We start from the raw sequence: 6,000 nt of genomic DNA, 5'->3' as shown, positions 1-6,000 counted from the left end.
GCTTATAGTTGGTGGGCGACGAGTGCTAGCTGAACCTACCTATGTTCTCATGGACATGTGTACAGTTATGGGGCTGTCGTATTTTAGTTGCTTGGACGTGGTTTTGGGGCATACAATTGTGAGTACTGGTCTTGGACGAACACTTAGGTAACTCGACTTCTTACTTGGGATGTTTCACTAGTTAAGATTGCATACGATATTGGAGTATGGTATTGCTAAATAGTACTTGTATTTATGGTGTCATAGGGTCAAATTCAATCTCAACCAATTGCATACATAGATTTGAGTTCTTTCTAAATATGTGAGTCCCACATAGTCTAGGTGAGGGTAAGTTGGAACTTTAGTGCCGATTAAGAAAAAACGAGTATTTTGAGGGAAAAATTTCATGGGGACACAAAATTCCAAGAATATACTTTTGTTTGGAACATTGTTTTTTCTTTTTTGGCGAAGAGACATTACTCACACCACCCCATCTTCTGGAGCAAGGGGAGGGAGAAATTTGAACTCGCACTCTCCTTGACTAGAGGCGATGATGTGAACTCGCTCCATCCTTGGCTAGAGTGCTGATTGCCAAAGCCAAGATGGGTACCTCTTAATTTGGGAACAGTGTTAGTGTAAGATGTTTTTGGGAATCCCTCTACCATAATCAAAAGTAAAAGGCTGTGCTGGGCTAAAGCTGCTCATCAAAAGAAAGCCTTGGATTAAGACTAATTGAAAATGTGATGCACCACTTTTATTGTCAAGGTGATGCACTCACAGCTTCCTTGCATGCGTGCCAGCCTGCAAGGCACTCACAGCATGTCCACCCCCTTGCTTCACATGGGTTGCCATGCACACCTCCTCACCGCACGAATGCCAGTAAGGTGCATGCCTGCCAGCTGGAAGGGCACGGATGGTAGAAGGTGCGTGCACAAGTGCCGGCTCCAACAAGAAACGAGTGCCAGCAAGGCGCACAAGTACCATGAATGCCAGCAAGTACACGAGTGCCAGCTGCAAAGCACGCATGCCAACAAGGTGCACGAGTTGCAAGGCACAAATGCGCATGAATGCCAGCACATCACCACGGCTGCCAGCGCACAGCACAAATGCCACCTGGAGCACCTCAGGCCCATTTTGCCTCCTCTAACAGCCTCCCCTTCACAGACCTCCCTTCATCCCACGTTTTTTTTTGTTTTTTTATGGCCCCTTTTATTTTATAAATACCCATAGTTGTTTTTTTCCTTCCTTCTTCACACCTTAATCACAAACATTGCTAACTATTTTATACATACGCATAATACATACATACATACACACACACATACATACATACATACATACATACATACATACATACATATATATATATATATATATATATATACACGCATATATATATATATGCGTGTGTGTGTGTGTGTGTGTGTGTGTGTACACATATATGTATATATAGATCCTATACATATATACCTATCTAGTTCGAAGGCCTAAAGAAGATCAACACCCAAGGCCTTGACTAAAAGCAACCAACAAGAGGAGATATAGAAAAGGTGGGCAAAGCTGGGCAAAAGAGATGAAAGATGCCAAACACGAGAGAAAAAAAGAGCAAGAAGTGGAGAAAAAGTGGGGAGCAACCAAAGAGACAAGACAAGAGAGAAAGAGCAAGAGGTGGAGCAAAAGTAGGGAGCAACCAAAGTTGAAAACAAGTGAAGAGTTAAAAAGAACCAGACCAAAGACATAACAAAACAGTGAAAGTACTCAAAAAAAGAAAAACAAAATGCTCAAGTTGAATAAGGAGCAACTGCAAGCAAGTGGAGTACCCAAAAAAAACTAGACAATGGGAAAGGCTATAATGACAATTCTAGGCCTACAAAGGGTCAATGGGTGGTGCGTTAAGAAAAATGAATGGCTACAAGAAAAAATGTAAGCATAGAGAAAGAAATGGACCTGTACGCCTTTGCCTTGATGACTCTCTCTAACTCATGGTGGTCAGTGTATGGCGTAGGAGATAATGATCAGGACTGTGGTGGCATGCATTTTTGGGGTTAATACAACTTAAAGATTTCCTTTCTTCTTGTTGGGATCGGTCATAACTACTCATTGTTCTCAATCTCAGACATAAATCCTACATTGATAAGCATGTCTAGCACTTCTTTGATCATTTGTTTGTACTTGGGATTCATTGTAGGCTCTTTGATGGTTTTACGCATTGAGTGAGAGGGATGGTGTGTTTCACCACTTCCGGAGGAATTCCTTGCATGTCGATTTCTAAGCAGGGTTCATGAAAAGATGAGTTTGCTTCATCTTAGAGAGTCTACTCAACTTTTGAAAAATCTCCTCATCTTCAGAGGAGGAGGAAAAATGCCTTATCTATTTTAAAAAAAAATAGTAATTATTGGATGAAACTATGAAGAAAATGCTTATTCAAAAATTGTCTTTTCCTCTTCAACTCATGGTGAGAAGGATTCATGTCAGGTTCACTAAAAAATGTTTCATGAACAGTGTTTCCAAGCGAAAACATCTTGAATTCTTTGAATAAGGCTATCAACTCTCCTTCTTGCTCAATAGTGAGGTCTGTGTGGCAATGAACACTAGCTTAGGTTCTTCATGCATGCTAGTGAGATTTACTTAACCTCAGGCCATCATAAGAGGCATGAGGCTGATCTCTGCCTGTTCTTCTTTAGGTCATGTCCCCGTGTACCACTTTGTCCCCAATGTTGTTGGACTTGAAGTACTTGGGCACTTGTCTCAGATCTTCCTCTTAAGGCTCAATGAGCTCTGTCTTCCTTCTTTGCCTCTTCCTTGATTTTGTTGAGCATGCATTTGTAGCTCAGTAGAGTTTGCTCATAGCTAGTGGACTCCTCGTCACCTTTTGTGGTGCATGCATTTGTAGCTCAGTAGAGTTTGCTCATAGCTAGTGGACTCCTCGTCACCTTTTGTGGCCATTGTGGGCCAATTGGATGATCTTGTTTATATCAACTTCCCAATGCTTTAGTGTAGATTTCATGTGAATGTATAGCCTCAACCTAATGAAGCCCTAATGAAGGCCCTTCATCTCCATGGGGAGAACAAGCTTCTTATGTGGTCGTCTCTTGGGTTTGTCTGTGGGTACGGAGAAGTCATCGCTAGATGAGTCACTAGCTACCCCTGGTTCAAAGTCACTCCTAGATTCTAAAAGGGATTCCAAAGGGGATGCAACACTAAGCATGAACAAGGAGTTATTTGCTAGGATGAGTCACTAGCTACCCCTGGTTCAAAGTCACTGCTAGCTTCTAAAAGGGATTCCAAAAGGGATGCAACACTAAGCATGAACAAGGAGTCATTTCTCGTCCATTCAATCTTTTTCCAAGCTTCTGTGGAAGAGTGTCCATGGTTGCCAAGACATGAATCCAATCCTTAGAGTCATTAGGATCTAGAAGAGGTTCATGATATTTCGAGTTCTTATCTTTACTTTCTACGAACTTATGCAACATTTACAAATGTTGATCGAAGTGGTTTGGTCTGGTGGATGGTTGTATTTGACTTGTCAACACGAGAATGCATTCCTTGTCTTCAAGTCTATCCTCAAACCACTTCGATCAACATTTACAAATGTTAATCGAAGTACGATTGTATCCGACTTGTCAACGACAAGAATGCATTCCTTGTTTTCAAGTCTTTCCTCAAGGGATGGTTACCCTTACATATATAAATGCGGTTGGTTTGCTAATCGTGAATGAGCCTTGCACCTTGCACATAAGATTTTGAGGATCATAGTGTACAATCCTCTTCTCTAGAAATCCTTCACCATGATTCAGTCATGGAAGTTTAGCCCGAAGGTCTTAATTTCTACATTATGAAGAATGCCCAATGGTTTAGCTATGTTCTTGTTGGCAATCTCGACCACGAGATTGGTGTCTATGAGTGGTGGCCTCCTAGAAATCCTTGGGATTATGATGACACCAAACCCACCATTCAGGATTGGAGAGACTATTGACAACCAACACGACATTCATTTCATCGCTTTCAAAGTAGTGCCCCAAGCTTGTTCATGGGAACTTTTGGATATCTTGTGGTCTTGGGTATGGCAAATTAATGGGGCATGGCTCATCATCATCCTCTTCAAGCTCCACTATGTGGGCTCTTAGATTCCCATTTATCTAGTCGGAGAAGTGTCTACATAGTTGGGAATTTCCCTCTAAAAGATAACTTATCAGGGTGACTCAGACTTCCAAGAACAAGAAGGATGTTGTAAGGCTCTCTATGTCTTGCAAGCAGTACTTACACTCACTCAGAGGTGGCTGGCATCGTATAGGGGATGTGCACACTGAGACCTCTCTATAGGAGGCAGTGGTTTTGAAGGGGATGAGATGAAGCCCCCCTACACCCCCCACCCCCTCCCCCCTGACAAAATATTATGATGATCCATTGAAGGCCAACTTTGGTCTCCTCCGAGTCCTCTTTCACTATAGTGATGTCGGGTCTTGTTAAATTGGTTTTAGAGGAAGAGGATTTGAAATTAGCTCTTTTTTAGGTCCTCTTCAAAATGTTCATGAGTTTGGTCAAGGCCTTTGGAAAACTATGTAGTTCCCTTAATGGTTCTATGATTAGCTATGGAATGGGGTCTAGAATATGCTCTGGTGGGGGTTAGTGGTTTCTACTCGACCATTTTCTCAAGGACAAGCTCAAGTTCTACGTGTATCTTCCTTACAATCTCTTAGTCTTGTTTTAATCACTCCCTCTCTAGCATGGGTTCCGTTGCACTTTCAATTTCTTAGGGAGGTTGCATAGTCCATGGGTTTCTTTTCCTCATGAAGAGGTAGCTTGAGTAGGAGATCACCTATTATTTCCACCAAAAAAGGAAGGAAGCTTTGGAGTTATAACTCAACCAAAGGATTTCTCTCAAGTGAATTGGTCTTTAACGCTCATTTGGCTATATATTGATGAGAGCAGGTTCAATAACGATGTTATTTGGAGTTATAACTCAACCAAAGGGTTTCTCTCAAGTGAATTGGTCTTTAACGCTCATTTGGCTATATATTGATGAGAGCAGGTTCAATAACGATGTTATTTGGAGAAATGCATAAAAGAGATGTTGCGACTTTGAGATTGCCAACTCAAACATGTTTGAGCTGAATCACCACACATTGTGAACCACACAAATTACAAAATATAAACATTTTCTTCTAGTTTTTTAGTTTTTTCATTTGTCTTTGGTGCACAATAATGTCACATCTGGTCGACTCATGTCATGTGCCTAGGCTCATGTCTAGAGACTTACATCTTCTAGGGTGGGCTCTTGTGGATTTAGAGCAACTTAGCTCACACAAATTTGGTGGGCTCATGTCATGCTAAAATGTGACTTACGAGGCTTCTATAAGTCTGGTGAGCTAGGCTCATGGGGGTCTAGTGAGACCTAGGCCCACACAGGTCTAGTATGCTACTGCTCATTGTGGATAGGAAGCCAGGTCCTCCACACTCTCACCAAGAGAAAGTCCTCCCACTATCACCTCCGACCGCTGTGATCGTCGGTGTCCCACCGGTGCCCTTAGACATCTCCAACTACCGTCACCGCCTGTGCCCTCTAACATCTCTAGGTCCTCTGAACTACCAGTGGCACTTACGACGTGCATGGCCAACTTCGAGGGTACTAATGGAGGCAACACCCCTCTCCCTTTCCCAAGGCAGTGTGAGATCCTCTTTGAGCACCATCTCTCTTTTCTTAAAGGAAGATCTTCCCTCTACACAACATGATCAGGGGTTGGGATTTTGAGGAGGAGAGCATCCAAGGAGGAGTTAAGGGGACCATTCTCTCGTGTATCACATTCTCTGGTGTAGCACATTCTCTCTTGTATCGCATTCTCTCTGGGGTCATAATCTCTCTTGTATCATTCTTTTCCGCATTTTGGTATACAGTGTTTCGCTCTTGTGGTGTTTTGTCAATTTCTCTGGGTATGTGAGGTGAGTGAGTGGTCAGTGGTGGGTGTGGTGTGAGTGAGAGGCCTATAGGGATACTGCGATGCTAGGTGTGGTGTGAGTGAG

Source organism: Cibotium barometz, chromosome 40, assembly GCF_041138505.1.
Source record: "Cibotium barometz isolate CiBa-2024 chromosome 40, ASM4113850v1, whole genome shotgun sequence".
NCBI classification, from domain to species: domain Eukaryota; kingdom Viridiplantae; phylum Streptophyta; class Polypodiopsida; order Cyatheales; family Cibotiaceae; genus Cibotium; species Cibotium barometz.
Note: the sequence above shows the minus strand (reverse complement) of the source record.